The sequence below is a fragment of the Cnephaeus nilssonii genome (genome assembly GCF_951640355.1).
Source record: "Cnephaeus nilssonii genome assembly, chromosome: 10".
Lineage (NCBI taxonomy): Eukaryota > Metazoa > Chordata > Mammalia > Chiroptera > Vespertilionidae > Cnephaeus > Cnephaeus nilssonii.
This window is the reverse complement of record NC_137081.1, coordinates 40,915,944-40,943,126: the sequence shown is the minus strand read 5'-3', so window position 1 is coordinate 40,943,126 and position 27,183 is coordinate 40,915,944. Positions and strand designations below refer to the sequence as shown.

The window sequence follows — 27,183 nt, the reverse complement described above, 5'->3', positions numbered from 1 at the left end:
AATTTTAACATAATTACAATAGTGATTATACAAAGTTGTCCCTTTGTATCTAAGGAGAATTTGTTCCAGGAACCCCATAGGTACCAAAGTCCATGGATGCTCAAGTCCCTTATATAAAATGGCATAGTATTTGCATATAACTTACATACATCCTCCATATACTTTAAAGCATGTCTAGATTACTTACAATATCTAATACAATGCAAATGGTATGTAAATACTTGATATATTGTTTAGGGGATAATGACAAGAAAAAACTTTGTACATGTTAAGTTCAGACAAAACCCAAAAGCATCATAGGCCTAACTACATAGTACAAGTCAGCAACAACATAACATTTTTGTTCCAATAGTTTCCATCTGCCCTTGGTTTAGTCCTCAGATGTGAAACCCCTAAACATGGAGGGCTAGCTGTATTCATTGTTTTCAAAACACTCATGTTAGGCAGCTGTCAATCAATTGTCCCACACAAATTTAAAGGTGGGGGAAAAATCTTTTTTTCTGATTTTATTGGGTTTACCATATTTTTTGGGCCCATCTTGGTAAGGGAATAATTTCTGTGTTTTCAGATTATCAGGGACCATTCTGTTTCCATATTTCTAATCTATTCCCTGGGTGTAAATTCCCAGGGAATAACTTATGCCCTGGGACTAGTTTGGCTGAGCAATGAAGTCCAACTCTGGTGACTCTAAGCATCCCAGAAACCATATCATCAGCCCTTTCTTCCCACCTCCACCTTCCTCCACAGGCATTTCATCTCTAGGCTAAAATCCAAGCACAACATGAAAGAACAATGAACAAATACATAAATTACAAGACAAGTTACATTCTGCAGATTGGTTATTTTCATTAAAAAATGAATCAGCTCATCCTTCAGTGAATCATTGTAATATATTAACATGTTTGTAGAATCTAGCTCCTTGGAATTAAAAAGGTAAGACTTGTGAAATTCAAACATGGTGGTGGTAGAAATAATTTCTGTGTGTATGTCCTTATTCGAAGTTCCTGGCCTTATGCTAAGCATTTCAGTACTTTGTTTTTTACTTTAAAAATATTTTAAAATCAAAGTTATACATGCACATAATTTAAGAGTTAATTAGTTCTGCACAGCTAGACACCCCCCCACACACACACACACACTTGTGAAACTCCTCTGGAGCCAAGATTTTTAATTACTTTGTTTTAAGTATTTTTATTAACTTCCCAACATTGAAGATGAAGAGTAAGCTGTCTAACACTTTATCTGTAACCTCTGTGATCTTCTACACTAACCCTTCTTACTTCCCAATATACAGGGTGGGTCAAAAGTAGGTTTACAGTTGTGAGTAAGCAAAACAGAGTCCAGTCTTGTATTATTATTTATTAATTATTGTATTTTTTCTATACTAATAACTGTATACCTACTTTTGCACCATCCTGTAATAATATAATAACTTTGTTTAGAGAAATATTCAGGGTTATATTATCACAGCTATGTAAAAGTTAGTCATAGCTAAGTCATTAAATTTACTATAATTATTTTTTCTTTCCTTGACAGCATTTTGTATTTTGCAGAGTTAATAATTATCTTTTTAAATCTGTGCTTAGTTTTCTATATACTTACCATTAATTCAACCCCCTAAACTCTCCACAATTATCTAAGTCTCATCTGAAAAAAAAATTGATAGCATCTTAATTTTGTTTCATGGATACAATATCTTCTCTTACCTCTCTGATGGTGTTGATGATAATTCTACTTGATATTTTCGTCTTCCTTCATAACTCAGAGTTTCTGCAATATGTACTGGTGGGCTTCTATGCCTGATACCTAGCTTTTGCCCCAGGGTGTTCCTCCACCATACTTCCAGGGGCGTCTCCATCTCTTTTTTATTTCTATAACCGACATCTTTCTCTTTTCCTTGTTTCTCTACTCATTACAGTGAGACATCTTCCAACAGTTTCCCAAGAGAAAGTATGTGGTAGGAAAATGTGTGTGTCTGATTGTTTTCATATTATGGTCACAATTGATTGATAATTTGTCTAGCTATAGATCTCTAGGTTGGAAATAATTCCATTAGAACTTGGAAGGCACTGCTGTTTCAGCTTTAGATGTTACTTTTGTTCAGTGTCCCAATCCTTTGAAAATGACTCCCGCTCCTGGGCCATTTTTGTAGGCTCTTCTTTTTTGGCTTCCAAAGTTCTGAAATGTCATGAAAATGTGTCTAGGTGTGAGTTTATTTTCATTTACATTCCTATGTACTTTTGAACCCTTTAATCTGTAAAGTCAAGTCCTTTAATTCCAGTAAAAAAAAAAGTAAAATACTCTCTTTGATGAATCAAAAAAATCTTTCCCCTCTTATTTTTCAGGAATTCCGTTTATTTAATCTTTGGCCTGGTTTTATTTCCTCTTTGGCCTGGCTCTTCTTTTCATATCCATATACTTCTTTTTAATTGTTTAAAAATAGCATCCTATTCCTGGCTGGTGTGGCTCAGCTGGTTGGGTGTTGTCTGTGCACTGAAGGGTTGCGGGTTCAATTCCCAGTCAAGCACTTGCCCAAGTTTTGGTTCAATCCCCAGTTGAGGGTGTTCAGGAGCAGCCGATTGATGTTTCTCTCTCTCTCCCTCTCCCTTCCTCTCTCTCAAAATCAATTTTTAAAAATATTTTTAAAATAGTATCCTAATTTTGTTTCATGGATCAATATCTTCTCTTGCCTCTCTGAGGATAATAATGATAATTCTAATTGACATCTTCTTCTCCCTTCATTTGTTACTTAACTCCCTTAACTTTGTTTTAATTGTGGTAAAAAACATAGAACATAAATTTATTCTTTTAATAATTTTTAAGTGTACAGAACAGTATTGTTAACTATCTGCACATTTTTGCACGATAGATATCTAGAACTTTCCAACTTGTATGACAGAATCTCTGTATCCAATGAACAACTCCTCATTCTACTTTTCTGTTTCTATGATTTTGACTACGTTAGATACCTCACATAAGTGCAATCATGCAGTAGTTGGCTTTTGTGCTTGTTTTATTTCACTCAGCATAATGTGTTCAAGGTTCACCCAAGTTGTACCAGGTGACAGTATTCTTTTGTGTACAAGGCTGAATAAACATCCCATTGTATGTATACTATTATACCACATTTCTGTACCAACTCATCTGTGGAGCAGAGGCTGTAAAGGCATTAGAGGTTTTCCCTGGCGGAGTGGTAATCTTTGTTTTTCTGCTCCTGTTTAAGCAGGGCTCTAAAAGCTTCCATTAGAGTGTCTGGGGGCTTCTCTGTAAAGGAATCTGGTCAACTGTTTCCTTGGGGAAGCCACCAAATGTTGGTATCTTTGGGACTTTGCTCTTTAGCTATTCAGAGTCCCCAGGGAAGCATCTTCTGGCTGGAGCCGGTGGGGAAGGGGGGTGGAGGAGGAGCCTCAGCACGGGTCAATAATTCTTCATCAACCCCCTGCACTCCCACCTCAAGTTTGGCACTGGGGTCCCCCTAACCCGAGGACCCGCTGTTATACCCTCTTCAGAGGACGAGCCTCCAGTCTTATGGCATGGAGGAATGAGACAAAGAATCCAGAGATCAAACTGCTTCTTAGATTCTCTGTTTATCTGTTTATAGCCCCACCTGTATCCCTTCTTCCAAATCAGCCAATTCCTGAGCTACTTAGGGGCAAGAGTTTGTGATATAAATCTGTTTGCCTCTCAGCTTTTCCCATTGCTAGCTTATGTTATCTTTCTTGGTTTTGCTAAGTTACTTAACACTTGTTCATTCCTTTGTTTTTGAGAATTTATGCCTTAAAAAATATCCCAGCCCTAGCCAGTTTGGCTCAGTGGATAGAGTGTGGCCTGAGTTCCAAAGGGTCCAGGATTCGATTCCGGTCAAGGGCATGTACCTCGTTTGCAGGCTTCTCCCCAGCCCTGGCCCTGGTGAGGGCACGTGCAGGAGGCAATTAATCGATGTGGCTCTCTTACATTGATACTTATCTCTGTCTTTCCCTCTGTCTTCCACTCTCTCTAAAAATCAATATCCTTGGGTGAGGATTAAAACATAAATAAATAAAAATAAAAAATATCCCCTTATTGTTCTTTTAATGTGGTTGGTTACGGAACACAATAAAGTTAGTGTGTTTACCATCTTTACCTAAAAATCATGGAAATTATCTTTCTTGAGTGTCTTAAATAAGCAGCTTGGAGAACTCAGAGGTAAGCCAGCCTTCGGTCTGTAGTCCCTTTGCCTCTCTGTGCCTGGGCCTGGCTGCACCGTGTAGACCTTTCTCTTGTTCTGCGCCTGTGTGTTCACTCTCATCAACCCTGACCTCGCTTCTTGGGCTGGGACAATGTTAGAGGCAGGCGCCATGTTTCCTTCCCCCAGGAAAGCTCCTGAATGACTTTCTGTCTTCATCACATGTTTCCAGGCTGTGCATACAGAGAATGCCATGGTCTTAGAATGATCTGTGCTTCCTTTAATTTGTTCAAATTCAAACTCAAATGCAACTGGAAACCCATTTTCCAAGATGGTAAAAGCCCAGCCCCCAAAGACACAGGTGGCTGGTCTCCCAAGAGTCTGGCAAAGGAGGCCTAGCGGAAATAGCAATGGAGACGGCATTGCGTCTCCCCAGGTGGCCCTGTCCTGTAGATTATTAATAGTGTGTCTCCTGTTGCCATTATAAATCCTCTATTCTGCAAAGGCACTAAATTCACTTAATCATCTTAAAAATTAAAGAATATAGGCATTTTTTCATTATGAAATGTTAATGGAAAGGAAATAAGAACATTAAGTTGAAAAATGTAAGATGACCTCTGGTTCACTAGACCCACTCTTATTGACCTTGTCTTTTTCTCCCTAATAGGTTGATTGATCCACAGTTAAATCATACCAGTCTATAGATCACCCGGAGCCCTGTCGTAAACCCTCGCTGGCACTTGTAGATGCAGAAAAAGTCCCAAGCCTTTCAGGAATGACCATTTTCAGCTATTTTGAGACATATGGACAGTTTGCATCCATGTTCCTAAATCCAAGAGCAGTTTCTGGAGGAAACTATGAAGAATAATGAAGAATAAAGAGTAGTGTGTGTTCTGAGGAGGCGTACATGAAAGTTTAGACTGTAAAAGATTCGGGGAAAGCCTTCTGTTGCCAGATTTCCTTATTATGGACACACACGCCCACTATCTCTTCTGATAAGCAGACAGTGGGATTGTATCTTCCAAACCTATAATTACTCTAGCCATAGGATATTAACAAAACAAATCGAAGTCAACTTCTCCAAGTGTCCGTCTTCGACTTTTAAATATTTATGAGGCACCATATCCCTAAATCAAAGAGGAGTGCTACAATCCAAAATAACTACTGAATTAATAGCCAGGAAATAACATTTGGATAAAAGAACCATTTACTTTATTGCAGCGATAAATGAAAACACAGAATTATGAGTCTGGGAGCTAATTTGAATAATGTTCCAGAATTAGGACTCTAGCTGTCTGGGAGTACCTGGTATCCTTTGACCATTCCTTATTTTGTTTGGGTCTTAATAGGTAAGTGGTTATGAAAGTGAGTCATAAAACTGCCTCCTCTAAAATTGAAAAGGTAGCTTTACAAAGAGGCTGTAAAATGTTAAAATGTAATCCTGGATCCTTTGACACATGAATATTACATTTTGTATGCTCAAAAAAGGGGAAGAAACAACAAAGTGGGCAGTGGTCCAGCCCTAGTAATTCAAAAGAGAACCGACTTGTTGCCAACCCAGCCCACTCACTCACCCCTCTGAACAAAGTGGGGGACTTTAGGGTTCTCGGATTAATGATGACAGGAGACTAGGCTACAATGATGAGGAAGAAACTGTAAAGTTCTTTGTTTCGCCAGCACTGTTATAGCACTTACCACATGCAGGCACTGTTCTTGCACTTTCTATACTTATTAACTCATTTGGTCTTCACTAGGACCCGAAGAGGTAAGGAATACTTTTAATCCTATGTTATAGAGGAGGCAACTTGTTCAAATTTGTTCAGTTGCGATGGGCAGAGGTGAATTTGAACCTGGGGAGGCTGGATCTAGAGCCTGTCTCTGAACCGCTGTGAGCCTGAGGGCTCTCCATTCCTGTACAACACAAACGATCTTGGCGCACGATGGACAGTGCTTGGGACTCAGATCCAAACGGACTAGCCTGTGAATCCATTTCCATACTGAGCAGCCTGGATCCATCTGAGGGGACATATTTTGGTCCTTACTTATATGAATCCATTTGGGGAAATCTCCAAACTCGAAAGTGACTGTAGAATAAGCCCCAGTTGTTAGCTTTGTTTTATTAGAGCAAACACAGAATTAGCTCAATCCTCCCAAGACCATCCTGCAAAAATAGCTTGTCCTCGGAGGGAGCAGAGGCAGAGGTGAAGGCTCAGACCAGCCAGCAGAGCACTCTTGGACTCTGATACCACGGTGGCCCAGGCAAGGTGCCCGGTAAAGTAAGGCACACAGACATCATCTCAACATGGGCTGAATGGGTGAGCCAGGCTGGGGGAAGATCTATAATCCCAGCTCTCTTTCCTGCCTGCCTGAAATATCACCATTAGAGTTCCGTCAATATAGGTCAGAGACGTCTTCCCTATTAAAATGAAAATACCTTTGATGCAATGGGGTGGAAAGAAAGGCTCATAAAGCAGAGCAGAAAATGAGAATAATTCCTTAGTGAATGAAACAGTAATTTAATCATTGTTTCAACAACTAGACAGAAAACGATGAAAGGAGAAAGAAGGTGAGGGAATTTTTGCACCAGCAAGAGGTGAGGCTAGGACATCAGTCCCTAGTGATAGATCAGGGTTTGGAAACCAGTGAGTTAGTTGGTCCTGCACTTGATTAACAAACAGCTAAAGACTAAGGAACATCATACTCCCTGTTTCTGTAGTATAAAAATCACAGGTTTATGAAAAATTGCCACTGAGAAGAATTCACAGGGACAAGCGCACACTAGTACTGAACCATGACACCTAAGGCACAGTGGGCAGCAAGGGGCATGGAGCCTGGAGGCCTGTGAAGTCATAGAGAATGACAGTGTTGGAGAATCAAAGGAAACTTGAAGCTCAATGTCCCCTCTTCATGGTTTCGGCAAAAGTCCAACTGCCCCTGCCCTGCGTGCTGGTATGATGGGTCCCAAAGCACTGTCACAAAGGTCCACACCCACCAGGGAAGCAGAGCCAGGCAGCAGCAAAGCTGCATATTGGGATTAGGATTAGCTAATGGCAACAGTTGGCCACCCTGGGGGTCAATAGGAGGGTGGGGAGCCACTGACCAGGCGTGGTTTTGTTTGGGTTTCTTATTCACATCAGGGGCCTTGTCCCACGTTCCTCTCCCCTGGTTCCATATCCTGAGCCCCATCTTTTTGTCCTGCTAGTTGGGGTTAGGGGTGCAATCTGTCACCGTGGACAAATGTGGCTGGCCACCCAATCATCACTTTCTAGTGAGCTAGTGAGAAGAGAGATTTCAGTATTCATGCCTCCAATAGAAACTACTTCTCATCCTGTTTTGGAGAAAAATAGTCTCAACTTTCCAAGTTTTTCTTGGTTTCTCTCTGCAGCAAGATAAATAAGAATTTATATACTTTTACTGATAGATCCAGGAAGTATTTGTGTTGGTTTATGCCACAAGAGCATATGAAGTATTATACAAATGTTTCCATTCTTAGGGCTGAATAAAGCAATCACCTTCAGTGAAGAAGCAATCTCTCACGTGAGGCAGGGGGTACAGGGCCCATTCCTCAGACACAGTTCCCTGTCTTGAATCATACCTAGACTTATTCTCAGATGGGTGAAGGTGTCCCCCAAAACACACTCACACATCATCCATGCACACAATGTCATGAGCACACACACACACCTTTATTTTTAATTTGCTGTTTTACTTCTATCAGATACCTTATTAGTCCTTTCTGTCCTGCCTTTCTATCAGACTGTCCTCAACACGGACCGACATTTTAATTTTACTCTGACTCTGTATTGGTCACGTATGTTTGACTATTTGACTTAAGCCGAATATGCTGGATAGAAAAAAATATTTTGGAAAGAGAATTATAAATTTAGAAACCCCCATTTCAGAGTTAGTGAAAACTTACCCTTATTAATTAACACTGTTAAGTTTATTCAGAAATTTAACAACATTAATAATTTTCATTTAAACAATTAAAAACTCGACCATGTTAGACAGATTGGCTCTTTCTGTTGGTGCTGAGGAGACTACACATTAGAAGAATGCTTTTCCCCTGTTGTGCATTACTGAGATGTATGATGTACCAAGCATCATACAAAGCACTTTAATGATCTCATTTAATACTCCAATAGATAATGCTCCATTATCAGGATCAATTTATCCCCCCAGCACAGATGAGGAAACGAGGTTAAGAACATAAGTAACGTGCTCAAGGTCATATAACTAGAAAACTGCTGAATCTGCCTCCTGCCCCTTATGTTTATAACTTCTACTCTGTGTTATCTTTACAACCATTTGATGTTCTCTTAGCTTAGATTCACTGTGGCTTTGCCACAGCATTATTAAATCCAGGTGTTCTTGTCCATGCAGTATTTATTTATTTTCCTACTTATCTTTGTAAGTCTGTCTCTCATCATTTATAAGTTCCTTAAGGAGAGAAATAAGTTTCTCCAATGTCAGCAATTATTAGTTTAAAATTATTTCTTAGCTAGTAACTTAATAAATGTGGGTTGGTGGTATTCTAAGTGCATAATGTGTGGAGCCAAACAGATGTGCCTTTGAATCTGAGTTTTGCCACTTGCTAAAACTGTGGCTTTGGGCATCTATTTCCTCTTCTGTAAAAGGAATATAACAATAACCATTTATCATAGTCATTAAAATCATTAAGTGACATAAAATACTTAGCACAGTGCCAGGCTCCTACTAGGCCCTCAATATACTATGACAGTTTGCTAGGCTGCCATAATAAAATATCACAGACTGGGTGGCTGAAGCAACAGAAATTTATTTCCTCACAGTTCTGGAGACTGGAAGTCCAAGATCAAGATATTGGCATGTTTGGTTTTGCCTGTGCCTCTCTCCTTGGCTTGCAGATGGCTGCCTACCAGCTGTGTCCTCATATGGCCTTTCCTCTGTGGGGGGCATCCCTGGTGCCCTTCCTCTTCTTATAAGGACAACAGTTGTTTTGGGTCAGGGTCCCACTCTTATGATCCCATTTAGCCTTAATTACTTCCTTCAAGGCCTCATCTCTAATGCAGTTGCATTCTAAGGTATTGGGGTTGGGTTTCTACATATGAATTTTGTGGGGACATAATTCCACTCATTACAGATGATTATCATTATTGCAGACTAATTGAATACAAAATTTCCAGAAATTCAAAACAAATAATTGATGGCAGACTCAAGAATGGTGGTCCCCTTCAAAAGTATCCTGATTGCAATTCTAGTCCTTCCTCTCCCTGGTTCCTTAGAGAAGGCAATCTGGAAAGGCTCTCTCCCCATATTTTGCCCCATATTCCTTTTGGAAAGAAATATATTCAGTGCTGAGATCGGAAGATACACTGGGAGGAAACATGATTCGTCAAGCTCAGGCTAAACACTTCAAAAAATAAGGATCGGGAGTGCGGGGTTGTGGGGGACTGTGAACTTGTCGAATATGAAATCGGACTCCCTGTTCTGCCAGGGAAGGCGATCCTCTCGTGAAGAGCTGGCAGCTGAGTCAGTCTTCAGCCTAATGTCTTGTTGAACAAGCCCTACTACCTGTGTTCCTATCATTGTACTTCCCTTGGAAAATTACTGCATGGCTCTGCTGTGAGAAAAGGCCCAGGAAAGATAGTCTCATCCCCAGAGCCCCAGCGTGCCCACCGCAGTGTGTCTCACCCCGCGGGGCTCAGGAGAACTGGGTCTGCGAGGCTCTGCTCTTATCGCCTAGTGATGCCCTCATCAGGGCCTCTAACCACCGGCAGTCTCTTGCATGAATTCTCCCAGTATATTCTGTCCTTTTCTCTTCTATAGCATTTACCATCGTCTGCTCTTTGTTCAAGTTAGTCATTCTCTCATTCATCCATTCAATAAATATTTAGTGAGGGCTTACTATGTGCCAGGTACTTCGCAAAGTGCTGTGTAGCTATCCATTTATACTACTAGACAGGGACTCCCCTAAGGACAGGACAGAACAGAAACAGTGTCTGCTCCATTTTTGTACCACCCAGAGGACCAGCCACTTGGCAGGCTTTCTGTGGATATTAGCTAAATTCCATTGACAGAGGTAAAAGGATACTTTCTCTGACAACACTTTCCTCGGAAGGAAGGGGTGGTTAGGAAAGTAAAAGGAAGAAGTACTTTGAGGTTTGAAGAAAAGCTCCATTTCCAATAGGCAGCAGAGGTAATAAAGGTTTGAACTCTCAACCTATTTCCTGAGAGAGGGGCCCCCAGGGAAGCGGGGGCATGGCAGAGCCAGCATGAGGGGAGAGCGAGGCACCAGCCTCATCACAGGGGCATCACCAGGCAGCTCCATAGCTGCTGCCCATGTCCTCCTCTGCTGCTTCTGGAATTTGTGGATAACGTGTTTCTGAATTGACCTCCCTCCTATGTAAACAGCTAAGTGATTTAATGATGTGAAAAGTCATTTGATAAAGGCATTTATAATAGCTTCGTTTTAGTTCTCTTTGGGACAAGGAGAGAGATAGAAGAATCAAAGCTTAGCCCTAACTGGCTTGGCTCAGTGGATGAAGCGTCAGCCTGCGGACTGAGGGGTCCCAGGTTCGATTCTGGCCAAGGGCACATGCCTGGGTTGCAGGCTCGATCCCCAGTGGGGGGTGTGCAGGAGGCAGCCGATCAATGATTCTCTCTCATCATTGATGTTTCTATCTCTCTCTCCTTCTCCCTTCCTCTCTGAAATCAATAAAGAAATATATATATATATATATATATATATATATATATATATATATATATATGTATAAGCTTAGACAGATGCTGATTACAGGCACCAGAAGTAAAACTTAAGTTTCAAATAATGGAACTTTGCTGCTTTCATTATTTTCTGTTGAAATCTCATAGTCTAAGTTCACTAGGATCATCGATTGTTAGCCTCATGCTGCTTCCTTGATTTTGGCTCTGATGGAAAGGACATGAGGACAGGACATATGCAGAGGGCATGGAACTTACAAGGTGAAGGGCAGGAACTGAGGGAGGAGGGAAGGACACTGGGTCATCAACTGCTCATTGAGCACTTACTCATGCTTTTAACTGTGCAAGCATCAGATAAGAGGGCACAGTGTAGCAATACCTCCGAAATCAACCTCCCCTGATTTAGGATGGCCAAGAAATAGTAGTTCACTCAGAACCTTCCAAGAGAAAGAAAAAGGAAGGGAACTAGCATTTTCTGAGCAGCTACCACTTGCAGGTAGGCTCTCATTGAATATGCACACCTCTCTGAGGCCCAGCAAGGTTAACCAACTTGCTGGTGAAGAGCTTGATTAAGTTAAGAGGACATGAGAAATCTAAAGGGAAACAGGAGAGGGGGTGGTAGAGTAAGGAGTTGGTCAGTTTTATCACTTCAATGCCCAAGAATCAGGAAGGGGTCACTGAGTAGGCCTGTGCACAAAATTCAAGTTGGAAATGAGAGAATGTGTGAGCAGGGGAGCCTAGAATTTATGTGTGCCTTGGTCGGATGGGATAACTTGTGCTTTTTAGGTAGTATCTGGATCATTAGAAAAGAAAAATAAGGTAGGGGCCACTTGGTGTCCAGACCTTGGGGTTTTCCTTCCTTCCCTCCTCTTCTTCCCCTGCCCAGCAGTGAAACTAAGCAAGGCAGGAAAAGCTGGGCTGGAGGCTTAAAAATGTCTAAGACCAAAAGGGACAGAGGGAGATGGGAACCTCAATGGGCTAGAAATAGAAAAAGATCAAGATATTGAGGGAGAGGAAGAAAAGAGTGTGTGGAAGAGCTGAGTGAGACATAGGAGGAGGAGGAGGAATATGCCCTTGTGGCTTAGAAGGATGTCCCTGAGGTCTGACAGCGATGCTCTGTGCTGGGAGAGTACTGACAAGTTGGACCAGTCTGAGTGTTCCATGCTTTTTTTTTTTTTTTACTGTATAACATTAGGTAGAACCTTCTTCAGATTCCTTTCTGTACCTTCACACTGTGGAAGGCAGGAGGAGAAAAAAACATCTCCCCTCTTCTTGAATCACAAAAGATCCACCAGCCAGGAGGGACAGGGGCCATTACTCAGTCACTGTCTTATCAGGTAGTTTTCTGTATTGGGCTTCTTTATGGAAATAGCTTCTGAAAGGAATGCTTTTCTTCTCAGTGACTGTAATGAATGGTACTGTTATTCCTTATTTTTCACTCCCTTTCATGCCCTCACACTGCTACATGACCCTGAGCTGCCCATGGATGGTGATACTTCCCTGCCCATTGACTTCGGGTTTGGCCCTGACTTGCTTTGGCCCATGGAATGTGAGTGGAAGTGATTGTATACCACCCCACCCCAGCCATGCACATGGGAAACATCTATACAGCCCATCATGTAGTTCTGCCAGTTCTCTTGCTTGAATCCTATAATGAAGAAGATAACTGAGAGACCTTTGTCTCATCCTCACTCAGCTCATTAGGAACAAAGGAAAATAGGGGTGGGCCTCTGAGTATCACTCAGACTGTCTGAAAATGGTAGAAGGTTGGTGTCTTCTGGTCTAACGTAAGAGAGGTTGACTAGCTTGCCGAGGTGAGAGTACCTGCTGGTGTCAGAGCCAGGATCAGAATCTCCTGATCCAGGATCAGAGCTTTCTCTACCAGACCTGCTGCCCCTTCCAAGTCCCCCTTCCAGTGCGAGGCAGAATTTAGCAACCTCTGGGCATTCTGCTCAATCTCTTTCTTAGGTCTGACTCTAATTAGCAGCATTCTGTAGCTCTGGCTTGTGTATGAGACATTTCAGATGATGCATTTAACATCATGATCATATTTATACTTCTATACTAAGAAAATTCCAGCACACAGAAATATTTTTAATAAATCGACTTTATAAATATAATAAAATTTATCCACGAGAGGATATTCTTAAAATAGTAATTACCACTGAGAGGGAACAGCTTTTCTTTATGTTAATGATCCAATTAAATGGAAATTTTAGATTGAGGCCATTTTATGGACCCATATATGAGAATAGCATACTAACCCATTTAAGAAATAGAGTAGAAAGATTGTAAATGTGTATTCTGAAAATGAACCAAGGCATATTTCTCATCATTCCAATTCCTCTCATAAAGACACACCAGGTGAATAAAGCCCTTTCCTATCTTGTCTATTCGTGTCTTATTAAATGCTGAGATCATGCAGTGCCTTCTGCCATCTGGCGACAGTGTGTGGGTAATTCTTGAAGAGTCATGAACTGCAGGGGGAAGGAAGAAAGATTTTTGCTCTTATTAGTGTTGCTGGAGATAAACTGTGGGTATGAGACAGAGGTTATTTTTTTATTCTTTTAAAGGTCACAAAGGCTAAATGATTATAATAACATTTCACCAACTGACTCTAGGTTTTCACTAGTAAATCCTTATATTGATTTTAAAAGCTGCAAATCTTTCATTCAAATATGTCTGATAGAGCTGTAAATCCTTAAAATCCAAATCTTTTCCTGAATGAAAGATCTCTGAAAATAGATGATGGATTTCATGGGCTGTCAAAGCAAAAAGTGTTACATTTCCTATTTTGTCATTGACTATGATATAAAACATCTGAAGTTAGATTATTTATATTGATACAATTATTCTTTGGCACTGGGAGCTGTTTTCTGAGGAATAAAAATAAAATATTGAAATAGGTTTTTGTCAGAACTAGAAGTTTTTTTCTGCTTTTGAAGTAGGTGGTGAAAAGTAATGTGGATAAATGCCAAAAGCTATTTTATTTGAGTCAAATACAGAGTATGCTATTGCAAGTAGAGGCCAGAGTGGACTATTTTCCATCAGACACAATATATTTTAGTAACCTTCTACCATTATTTTCGCTGAAGATAAAGGAGTTCATCTTTTACTGCCCTTTTCTTTTTGTTGATTATTGTTCTTTTTTTAGATTTCTTTCCCAGAGCTCACCAAGCATTAGATTCATAGTTCAGTCAGAGTCACTGCACTAAAAATTATTCTTCTCATTCTGGGTACTGATTATGGAGTTAAGAAGCTAGTTAGCTTTATTTTCTATGGCTACAGACACTGGTCCTCACTCCAGCCAACTTCCTCATCAATAAATGTTTCATGAAGGGGCTCATCAAAGGAATGTGGCCAGATAATGCAAATCCAATATCACAGCTCCCCAAACTAGGAATTAATGAGTTTGCAGAGTCATCTTCTCATAGTGAAGACATCAAAGGATAATCATTAGGCAAAATAGAAATTGGGATATGTGTATCTATAGCTATATAAATACATACATGTCCACTAATCTGCTATTTTAAGCCCCATAAATCATTTTGTAAATAAGAATCATAATTATATGATGCCAAATATTCTTTAAAAATTGAAAATTGCTGTATAAATATGTATATTTAGAGATTCAAGTATCAATATATTAAAATGGTTTACATATGAAGTTATAGACACGATCATTTCCCTTGACTAATGAAACAAGGTCTAGCATTTAAAAGCAGGGTTTACTGCAAAGAGCATTTGTAGACAGTAGTTCCAATCCCAGCTTCGATACTGACTTGAGCAAGTTGTTTTTATCTCTCTGAGCTGTAGCTACCCATCAAAAAGGCCCAAATCACTAATTGCAGAGAGTTGCTTTGGTGATTAAATTAACACATGTAAGGCACCTGACACATAGTAGGCACTCAACAAATGATAACATTAACAATAATAATAATTGTTATTACTATTCATTACACCTAACGAATAATTTCTGAGGCCCTTGGCTGCTTGGCATGGAGTATGATCACTATTTCACTGTGACTTAGAAATTGCTGATTGCTCTCTACTACCAACTAGGAATAGAAAAAATGATGAGGTCGTTGGAAAAAGGAATAGGTCAGATATTCAGAGAATGTCCTGGTAGGAGGGAAGAGGCAGGCTCGGAGAGCTCCCTTCTCAGACCCTGAAAACTGGAGTTTAAGTTTCTTTTATAACAGTACATAATCTCAGCCGCACATAAGAAACCTTGCCACCTCTGCCCAGTAAAACACAAATCACTGACTACCCGTTTTTATTTTAGGCAGTTAGATAGTTAGTACATCGTTAATTCTTTCACATACTCGAACTCAGTATCACTGTCAGTTCCATTTTATTTCCACCTCCTTTCTGAGATCCCTGGTTGGAGGGAAAGGCCTACCCTCCGAGCATCTCCGGCTAGTCTAAGGCAATGTGAATTGTTAGGAGTCCCCTTCTTTGAGGCAAGTTACAACTCAAAACAGCAACACATTTTCTTTTCAGGGTGGAAATACTGACAATAAAATGCAGCAGCTTTGAAATATATTGACTTGCTTTTTGGACACGTCTTTACTGCAGCTATTATTTAATGATGAGCATGATAATGAAAGGCTCATTCTCAGAAAACTGTCGGTGCTGGGATCTGGATGTCCTACAGCATTTCTGATTATCGCGCACGGATGCCTCCACCCCCTCTTCTCAGGACTTGCTATCCTTTTCCTTTGACAACGTGGGGACCCAGGCCAGTGTTCCCTGGCACACTGTTATAGAAGCCAGTTAGCAGATGGGCTTTGAACAAGGTGTGGACAAAAATGACTGGGCAAAGTTATAGTAAAGTCACCTATTTAACTTTATTTAATGGTGTATTTACCAAAACACCTTCCGTGGATATGTAGAACATCTATGACTATTCTGTGTAGTGGTGTTCTGTGAGACCAGTTTGGGAATCATTAGCTAGACCTGTGCTTTTCATTCCTAGCTCCATACCAGAATCTCCTGGGTGATGCGGAACATACACAAGGCCAGCCCTCTGCCTACTTCTTGTCAAACAGTCTTGGGTGATGTCCAGGGTTCACTATTGTGTTTATGGTAAAGGCTCCCTTTCCTGGGTGAGTCTAACATCCAGTCAGGCTGAGAACCCCTGACCGAGGCCTGTCCCTAATGACACTTAGGCATCCAATGATCTCCTTTGTCAGTGCACAGAGCCAAGGTGCATGAGAGAAAAATCCTAAAGATCTGATGTGTCTGAGAAAGAAGTTTTCTCTGGGGTTATATCTGGATCACCAGGTGATCTTAAAGTTTTAGGGGACACGTTGATGTGTTGGTTTCACAGGCCTGCCCCTTATCTCACTTCTTTCTCCTTGGTTGTCGCCTGGGAATGGACAGGCTATCTGTTTCACTGAGAACCTTTCTTGGAAACCCACACCTGCTAATATCTTGACCTTAGGTAAGTGAGGAATTGCTCTTTCTAACAACAACAAAATATAAAAAAAATTTAAAAAATGGTGAGAACTTCTGCTGTAGGTAAACCTCCCAAGATGTTCTATGTCTCCCACTCAAGCTAGTGGGTGACAGAAGCTCCTGAAATGTTCATATTAGTGCAGTTTACCTGGGAAATGAAGGCTGGACAGTAGCTCAGTAGCCTGGAGCCTTGGAAAGCCTATTATCTAATGTAAAATTCTAGCCCAAAATTGTCCCTTGTCTATGAGCTTTTCTAGAGTTTTCTTGGAATAGAAAATGGATTTCTTTTCCTCCTTATAAATAAAGAACCAACATATACTGATTAGAAAAAAACAAGAGAAGAAAACTGTTTAATTTTATAAACTCCTTTTATAATCTGTTGAGCAAATAAGATTCCTCATCCTTTTCACTGAGGGTAGAAGAGGAAGACAGAAGGCATTTACTGTTAACTGAGCATCTGCAATGTGCCAGCATAAATTCAGTGCTTTCCATATTCTTATCTTATTGAATCCTTACACAACCCCTTGTGGGAGTTCCCATTATCCCAGTTTTCTGACTGTGGAAAGGGAAGTTCAAAGGGGATAAGGCAGTGCCCACGGTCCCACTGGAAGTGTGAGGCAGAGCTGGGACTTGAACCCAAGTGTAGTGACAGTGAATGCAAAACAGACCCCAGAAAAACCATTTTCCTGCCTCTGCGGAGCCACCACGGGAACAGGCTGGGCCTCCAGGCTGAGCTTGCTGGCTATTTAGAGCTCAGATGGTCCTGGGTTTCGTCCTTCCTGCACCTCAACTCTCAGTTCATTTTGTACCATCTCTAAAGTGGTGTCTGAATCTCATAAGCATTTTCTCCTCAATGTTTTACTGTGCTTTGAAACAAGAGAAATATGAATACTTACAAAATATATGTGTGCAGGCAGATTCACATAATGATAGTAACATGAGCTCTGGACTGTACCTGGATTCAAATCTTATACTTGTGACCTATCAACTCTGTGACCTTGGGCGAGTTACTTTACTTCTTAGCCCACAGTCTCTGCATCCATAAAATAAGGTAATAATAATATCTATTTGCTTTGTGGATAGAGCATCGGCCTGCAAACTGAAGGGTCCCGGGTTCGATTCCAGTCAAGGGCACATGCCCGGGTTGTGGGTTCGATTCCCAGTGGGGGACAAACAGGAGGCAGCCAAACCATGGTTCTCTCTCATCATGGATGTTTCTATCTCTCTTTCCCTCTTCCTTCCTCTCTGAAATCAATAAAAATATATTTAAAAAATATACCTATTTCATAAACTTGTGACTGAACAAGCTTTCAACTCAGGTCTCCTGAGTTTAATTTTCATTAGACTCATACCCCCAAACATTGAAAATAACACAGAAATGTTTCACAACTTTCCAAGGCTTGTCATTTGTGAAACTCAGGCAGGTTCATGAATTTTGTGTCATTTATTAATTCATTAATTCAGTCATCAATGTATTGCTTCAGTCACTCAAGAAATATTTCTTGAGCACCTGCCCTATGCCAGGCATTGTGTTAGGCACTGAAGATACAGCCATTTTCAAGTAGCTGACAGTCTAGTTAAGGCAAATTTGACTGTATCATTTTCTACCCATTAAAGATACACAAAAATGTTATTCACATACTAATTTACTATAATGTGAATCTAAAATTAACATGATACAAAATTGTATTGAATTTATACTTAATAGTTGTCCACTGTGAGTTATAATTACTAATAATTACGGTTAATTTCCAATCTGGCCAGTTCTCTGGAAAAGCAGAAAAACCCTTTGCTGCTCTAAGCCGCAACAACCGGCTGCCTTTGTGAACTGCAGGGGAGAGTTTACACCGAGTGAGCTCTTACAACCCAAATCCCTGCCCTGCATGCAAGTCCTTAACCAATGGCAAGATATGTATGTGTTCTGGGTATGGAAGCCTTTAGAGTTTAACTGCTTTTCATTATCGAGAGGGTATATCCTTCCATTATACACCCTGAAGTGCTGAGAGGTTGGGTCCTCAGTGAGGACTGGGTGTTGTCAATTTAAGAATTTTTTTTCCTTGACTGGCTTCCAGTACATTCTTTTCTGAGTATCCCCTAATTGCTTTGATTTCACATATCCACAGTCAATATTAATTCTATGTCCTATAGCATTAAAAGAGTAAAAACAGAAAGAGGAAACCCTTTTTTCCGGAATGGGACCACCTAAAGAGGAAACGAGAGGAGACTGGGCAGCACGTCAGGTAGCCTTTATTCAAGGCCCAGGTAACCTTGACTTGCTCCCTGGGTTTTCTCTGCGGGGAAAGTCAGCCTGAAGAGTTAGGTAGAACATTTTAAGGGCAAGAAAATTCACAAGATCAGATACTGATAAAATGACTTATGGGATTTGCTTTGCATTTAGGATATCCACTGTAAATGGCATCCCACTTCGAGCAGAGGGTGGTTTCATTCTTTCCACACCAAACGCCCTAATGCATTTCTCACTGAGGCTCCACTTTCAGCAGCATGTGCTCTGGCCAGGCAGATAAGACCAGGTTCCATCTTATGCATCCTATGACACTGCAGACGAAAACTACCTGCCCTGTTACATGCTATTCTTTAACAAGCAATTCTCATTTGGGGGGGATAAAAGCATCATGCTTTATGATATTTATAAAATACCACAGTCGTGACTGAAAGGGGCCTGTGTTCAAGCATCTGGCCTTGCCCCTTCCCAATGCCTTGTCTTGATCTTCACAGTTGAAGTCCAGCTGGATTGGCCTCCTTTCTAGCTGACAGCGAGAGAGCCAATGAAATAACTTTTCCTGTTGCTGGGTGACTGCAGCAGCTTAAAAGCCTGCCATTGGCTGGCTGGGTGCTCTGTGCAATGCTGACGCACTAAGCTGGCAGAAGAATGACAGGTGGGAATAGCTATGCAAATATATGACTGGCCTGATGTTCCATCGGAGAGGAAAACTATTTCAAGGCTGAGTGACAACTATAACATACCCTATTAGAAGAAAAATAAATCTCCCCGAGTCTACATTTAGGCATGTGAAGAACAGTTATGGGAATGCCACAGAAAAAAGAAAAATAAGAACCATCTCGAGGTCGTCTTACCCTCAAATACCCTGCTTTTCACGGTCTGATTAGCAGTTCCACCTGTCCTAGAAACATATGTGGATTCTACATACCTTTGGTTGTTTTGTGTTGATACATTTTAAAGCCTAAACTTGTTAATTCGGGGAAATAATTTTCAACTATGTCAAGGAGGCCTTAATTTTCTTTGTCTCTTTGTCTTCAGCGTCCTCTTCTTTACCTTCCCTCCCTGACCTTCAAGTCCAAAAATCTGGCAGCCACAGGATGTGGTCAGTGTCGGGGTCAGTACAGGCTGTGTTTTATCTCACTCTGTCCACTTAAAATATTTGCATCCTGGTGGGAGGATAAGCAAAAGTCTTGTCTAAACAGCTTTGGGATTCCCTTTGCAGCCAGAGAGAGCTGTTTGGCGACAAGTAACTGCTTTTGCTAACACCGGGTTAACTGTTCACACACAAATCTGCCAAAAAACCTCTAGGAAAGAATGTCCTTTTACTAATTGAATTCTAATGAGTCTGGGAAGTAGATTAGGAATTGAGCTATTTTACTGTGAGTTTCAAACACCAGATATAGGGATGTTTGGCCTCTTTGATCTGCATAATTCTCCAGTAGGTTCTAATTAGTTCACAAAGAGACGACTATTCCAGAAGGAATTTGTGGGTTACTGTTTGATCCAGGTGAAGGGGGCTTTCTGGTTATGCATCAGAGCCTCCAGTGTTCAAGCACTGATGCTGCTGTGATAAACCAAATGAAACCGTTGTTAAGGAGCAATTCCTGGGCCAATCTAATTGCCAAGCCCCTGCAAGCTACATTTATTTGCCTTATAACATTTGGGTGAGTTTGAGAGCCAAGTCAGGGTGACCATCAGTGGGATTAGCTGTGGAAGTAGAAATGCTTGAAGGACATAATAGAATATTTTTTTCAATAATTCAATTTAAACAAAGTGACTTGGGAAATCATTTCAGCACAGGTGGGTATCACCCAGTGTCTACAAATGATGAATTACAAAGAGGCTGTTATAAGCATCTCATCTGTGCTGAAGGAAATGTATGCTTTCCATAAGGGAGGTCATGGGCAGGGTTGATGGGAACTGAACGTCACTATCTGAAAGTTACATGCATGTACGCCTCCCTTGGGACGGGCAGCTATGGTACTCTCTGCCTAGTATCGTCTCCTTTCTAGAAAAACTGGTCCTTCTTCCACTCCAACCATGAGTTTCCACCTGAAAGCTGACATATTCTTCTATATGACCACACCCCTGTGGCAGTTAATTGGTCCAGGGATGGGCACTTGACCCAAACTGGACCAGTCAGAAAACTTCACTGAGATACTCTAAACTGGAAGTTAAGAATAGTTCTTTCGAGAGGGGGTTGCTGAGAGATGAGAAACTTAGGACCTGACAGAGGCCATGTTTACCCCATTGTAAGGAAAGCCAGGCTGCAGTGAGCACACCTGGGAGCTCAATGCTGCAATGGCATGGCTTCGCACATTTGGCTCAAGGGACCACCTCGGTGCTTGCTGCAGCCAGCCCTGGGAGTGGTCAGGTGGCTCTGCCTGCAGCAGTTGGCCTTGCAGGAGCACATTCTGTGGGACAGGCTTTCTTTTTGGTACTCAGTGTACTCCTGTGTGTAACTTCCTGGGAGGAACTTTGGGCTTATGTATAATACATAGAGGAAGATTTTGCATCTAGAACATTGTGCCCTACTCAATCCCGCTTTCTCATGAGTAAACTATGCAGTGGGAGAAAGAACTCATGAGGAGAGAGACGCTTGATCACAGCCCAGTGCAGACGGGGACATTCCTTGTAATAGAATATTTGGACCTTTGGTTTTTAAGGGATTTATCAAAATGATCAAGCTTTGCTCTTGCACATAACTCCTCAAAGAACCAGAGGGAAGCTGTTTTCAAGGAGACCACTGATGGTTTGAAACATATTTCAGGCAGAACATAAATTTACCCATGGTCTTAAAGGGAAGGTGATTCCTGTGATTTTTCATATAAGAGCAATGTAGTCGAAGAAAACCTCTCTCCCTCGTTTCTTTCTTTCCTGAATTCTAGGGCTTTCCTCTTGGTGGTGAGGGGAAGAGTACAGTGCCCTTCCTTAAAATCCAGCTTCGGTGTTTCACGGGATTGTCTGGCAAACTTAAGCCCAGTGCTGAGGATGCCCATCTATTTCTGCAGAAATCATCCCAAAGCTTGGTTTTTACAGAGCTCTCCTGTCTCCAGAACGGCCTGAGATGGTAATAGATGTTAGGAAAATGAACCTGGTAAACAGAGGAATGAGATCATTCAGTGCAAGAATTGTTTGGGATTTACCCTTTGGGTAGAAAAATTGCTTTTAGATCTCATGAACCTATCCTTTGAAGTTGATATTCTGGAATGCTAAAGGCTGAGAAAACACACCTGTTAAATGGTAGGGTTGGATTACTTTGCAAACTAAGTAAGCTTAAAACAAACAAACAAGCAAACAAACAAAACCACCCTCAGCAGACAGAGTCTGTTGAAATCTGAACTCATCTGTTAGTGACTAAACCACGATCATAGAACGGTTCATAATCAGACCATCAGGATAGGGCCACGCCAGGACCCAAAGAACCTAAATCAAAAAAAGCCCCATGTCATTTTGGAAGGGAATATTACAAATTCAGCATGCCTACCCATATAACAACTTCCCAATTTGTACACTATGATTAATTGGGCAGTTCTTTGTACCTCGCTTTCATCATGTATAAAATAAGAAAAATAATAGTCAGGATTTTGTGAGGATTTATTGAGTTAATACAGGCCAGGCACTGAATACGGACCTGGCACATGGGAAACGTACATCAAATGTTTCTTATTTTCCAGGTGACCATCACACTGAGTGGTCTGAGCATATAGACTGGGCAGGAGAGTCCAAGGAGAGGACCTCAGCAACAAGAAATGGGGCCTCCGAATTGGCAGTGTGCTAGCCCCTCAGCTGCCTGACCCGTCAATGGGTTACAGCCACCGATTCTGATTCCTCCTTTAAAGTCTTCTGTTAACAGCCAATGAAATAAGAGCTCTGACAGCACCGTGAATCGGTGAGACTGCTACAGCTATGTAACCGCACAGGTCTTAGTGAACAGCAATATTTAAAATATATAATGATTGGTGTCATGTTATCCCACAGTAAGCCCAGAAAATGTATTATAAAGCTCATCCACCTGTAGGTGATTAACAGCGGAATCGTATTTAAGCCTTTTATCCCCGGATATGCTGCAAAAAGCCTGCACTTTTGTAAGTTCTCTCCAGCCCTTCTCACACTTTCCCTTTGCACGGATGTGTGGATCTGGTTACAGTGAGTCTCAAGAAGTACCTGGAGCCAGTGCTCTGGGCCACCTTCTCGGGCCACCTGTGAGGCCAGCTGCATGGCCCCCACCTTGGGAGGATGAGGTAAAATCTGCTTTGACCCTGGATCTCTGCTACAATGGGGTCTTGTATAAAGGATTCTAGAGTTTTTTTGTTACTCAGTGACTGTAATGGACTTTCAATTTTTATTAAAATTCTTACTTGTTCACCCCCTACTTTTTTTAAGCCCCAACCAAATGTTTGAGGCTCTGGAAGGAAACATCAGCCTGTGTTACATGACAGTCTTAGAATATTCTCTGCGGCGATTCCTGTTTACAACTCGGAGTTTAAGTTCTTGGTTTTATGTATGTAAGCATCAAATCCAAACACCGCAAAATCCTGCACAGATGTGTCATTGACCATAGATGTTCTGATGCTCGGTTATGGTGGTGTCTTTTTAAACTCCATGAATCGCTTTCAGGGGAGTAAAAAGCACCCGAAACAGAGTTGCTATTCTACCAAATCATTCCCTAGGAAAGGGAAGAGTGTGCTAGATAGCTCCACTAGCTCTGATGAAGGGATGCATTTGGAGAGGCACAGCACAGCCACCGAGATGGCTGGGTCCCAATCTTGTTACATGCATGCTGCAGTATACACAATAATAAAAATAAATAATGGAGCAGCTGCCCCGCTAACCTCTGACACCTAGCCCGCCACCTCAGCAACAACTCCCAGCCACTCCGTGGTGCCTGTCCTGCCACCCACTGGATGGCTCGTTGGGATACAGCAGGCAAGAGGGCTTCACCCAGGCTTTGCTGATAAGGCTGAACCAGAGGGGAGATTTCCCCAATCCTTCCTCCTTGAGCCTGGGCAAATGAATAAGCTGCCTGTGTCACTAACATATTCCAGGTCACGCACACACACAAACATTATTATATCTTGAAATTACTTTTAAATTACTGCCTTTCGGGTTTTAACCTTTTTCCTAGAAATGTGGCTCAGCAAATCCTTACGTGGAGCAAGGATGGCACCCAGTGGCCAAAGTGTTTCGTCTCGGAGCTTGTTTTCTCACACATTTGCTGGTCTCTTTGGAGACAATGAATTGCCTGCCACAGAGCTTTTTCTAAAGCCAGAGTTGAAACTCCAAATCACTTGACCATCCCTTTAAGCTAAAGTGTACACACACACACACACACACACACACACACACACACTGAGGCAGTATACAATTATTTAGAATAACTTTTAAGAATTCTTTAATTTACCTTAAGAGTCTTTTGTTAAAGCCGTCATATTCCACTTGTGCAGATTACTACCCATAATGTCCCTAATATCAGCATCCCTACAGGAAATATTATACAGATATAAACCCAGTCTCACATTCTTCATGTCCTCCCCCAAAAAGTCTCTAGTTGATGAGTTCTCATGCCTTAAACATACGACTGTATCTCCTGACAAGTGCTTTATCATTAAACTGATGTGCACAATCTCATATCCTTCTTATCTTTTCTTACAAGGTACTTGGCAGTCCTGGAGCACACAGGATAATAAAGTGGGACTGCTCTTTTTCCTTTGAGCTTTCCAGATGTCCAGAGATTTCTGTATAGCTAGATAGCCAATCAGACTCTAAGGAAGACAAGCAAGATGTCAGAATAATGGATCATGCACTCTCTTGCAAAGAATGATGCAATATCTTCATAATGTTTGCTGTTTCCAATTTCCTTTGGTTTCTAAGCAGTCTGAAACCCTAGGGCAAGAAGTCACATGGATGGCACAACCACAATACTAAAAGGAGTTTCTAATAAAGTAGCATTATATACGGATTGCCCAAAGAGTACCATGAAGAGTCTCTTTTAAAATGTCTGTTAAGTTCAGCGAAAAAATCCTGGTTTTCTCAGACATCATCACCATTCATACTTATTTGGCCCCTAAATCGTCTAAATGCCACCAAGGTTCCAAGAATAATGGCTAAATCAAAAGAAATGACTTCAGGATAAAATTCCATGACGTTGCTTACATTTTCCTATCCAGTCACTTGAAGAGAAGCATTGTCTTCAAGGTCAAAACAAAACATTGGAGAGGAATACAGACAGTCCTCGGGTTACGTCGGAGATCCGTTCCTATGCATGACGTAACGCAATTTTCGCCGGAAGTCAGAACCCACCTACATAAGCACCTACGTCACTCACATGGAGCACATACATAGCAGTAATGAAGTGAAACAATAAAATAATTTAAAAGAAAGGTAACAATTTCTGACCTTTACTTGTGGTAAATAAATAATAGAAAACATAAAGCACATATGTACATACATCGAAATGACGGAACTGTTTTTTTTTATTTTTAATAAATAAATGGGAGATGGCGACATAACCACGAAACGATATACGTTGAGTCCGACGTAACCCAAGGACTGCCTGTAATCAGAGCGAAATAGATGTATTTTTCTTGCTAGTTCTTTGGTCCTTGGTTGCCTCATAAATAAAACAGAGCTATATAACCCAGCTCTCACCAAGAGGTTGTGAGGCTCACATGAAACAATGGGTATGAAAGGCTAAGTCATATTATTTAAGACATTTCATTATTTAAACATTTATAGGTAGCATTAGTGCAGGAGTCATGATTCTGTTGGTCCCAAGGCACCATATGAAATATCTAAGGGTTTTCTGCAGTCCCAGTGGCCAGAGCTGCCCCTTTTAGGCTCTTTGTAAGGCCACAGACACAGACAGACAGGAGCGAGCAAACATGTAAATAGACAAAGCAGCCACCAGGCCTCTTGGATTATTTAAAATTTCTAAGCCTTATCTGCAAAACAAAACCATTTCCAGCTATACAATGCTATAATTTTATCATCTTATAAAATTTATCTCTGGGAAGGAAAGGGGAAATAAAACACAAAACAACATAAAATTAAGAAAACATCATGGGATCCTTAAATTTTCTGAATATCCAAAGCTTTACATGTAGGTTCTATTTTAAAATTGGGATGTTTGGTGGAAAAGTTGGCTTAGCTTGATTTAATTACATATTATAAGTGATTTTCAAAGCCCACCAGGGCTATATTCTATTTGAAGGGGAATATAATAGGATAATACTTGTGAGGAAGATAAGTCATCGGGTCAGGTAAGACAAGAGTCAATCTCATCAGTATAAAAACTGTACACTAATGCTACCTCAAAGCAGCCTATTCTTCCTCCTCTCGTTCCTTCCTCTTGAATTGAGGGGGTTGTTTTGACCTCAAATAGTATTTATGCCGAGTTTCATATCCGAGATTTTTTTTTATCATCACAGAAAGTCATTGAACCTTCAGCAGGAAATTGACTGCCGGGAAAGAGCTGAGTCAGCATCTGAAAGGGCATCTGGTGCTCTAAGGCAGAGGACTGAGCCGGGCAGCCTGCACCCTCTGTAAATATGTGGAGTGCTTTGTGGACTAATGTCCCTGTGTTCCTATGTGGTCCTCTTTATGAATTGTGTCTTAATCAAGTGCCACATCAGAAAAAGGATGGGTGTACGTTGTCACTCCTGAGTACTGGAAATGTGGGAAGAGGGGCGGTGAGGGCAACTAGGGCTGCAAGTCCAGGCTGGCCTTCCCTACGGAGCCAAGCAGCTATGTGCGGAGCGCTCTTCAAGGACCTACCTGGCCGAAATACATCCTGTGGTGACCCTGACCACCTCTCAGACCAACTGATTTAGCCACTGTTTCTCACTCTTTCCATTTGAAAACAGAGCAGGGGCCCTGTCTCCGAAAGTTCACTAGGAATGTCTACTATCCCCCAGAGGAAGGATGGACCTGGACGGCTTCCGCCCACCTTCCTATTTCCACCGTTAACACAGCTGAGCTGCTGCTTTCTGTCGTTTGCTGTTGACACTCTGGAGCCCTTGAGCTCTCGGGCACTTACTTAATGCACTGAAGCTATAGAAAGCCCGTGCCTTTTGTGTCCACTCATGTTCTTAGCTGAGAATGGGAATCCATGGGAGGCTGGGGTAAGAGACACATCCAAGAGACAAACCCCACACTGAATTTGGAATTATCCCGACACTGAGGCCTATGGCCTCCACTTCCACTAGGAAGAGTTCTTAACTCGGAAGGCCACTCATGTAAGACAGGCTACATCTCACTGGTTTTCAGACATGTCTGCATCCCAAATGTGAAGAGCTTCGGCTGCAACTGGAGTCTGACCTGTGTATGCATATATTTGACCTTTAGAATCTTCTTAGCACTAGATAATACAGTAAAATCATTTTCTTCCCAAACTCTGGCTTAATCTCTGAATCACTGATCATTAGCTCAGCCTGAGCTGCCATAATACAATACATTGAGACTCAACCATCCTTTAACTCATGAAATCTCGTGGTTAACTCTGATTCCAGATTTCATCTCTTGCTCCCTCTCTCTTCTTCTCTCTTTCTCTCTCTGTCACTGTCTCTCTCATATATATTTATGTATTATCTCTGTTAAAAAAAGTATTGCA

General features: G+C 41.3%; 1 protein-coding gene across 1 annotated transcript in view; it reads right to left on the bottom strand.

Annotated features, from left to right (window-relative positions):
* Window positions 1–27,183, bottom strand: part of PDE11A (phosphodiesterase 11A) — a gene marked incomplete at both ends in the record, with an annotated part of 280,406 nt that overhangs the window by 83,343 nt on the left and 169,880 nt on the right. The window lies entirely within an intron of this gene.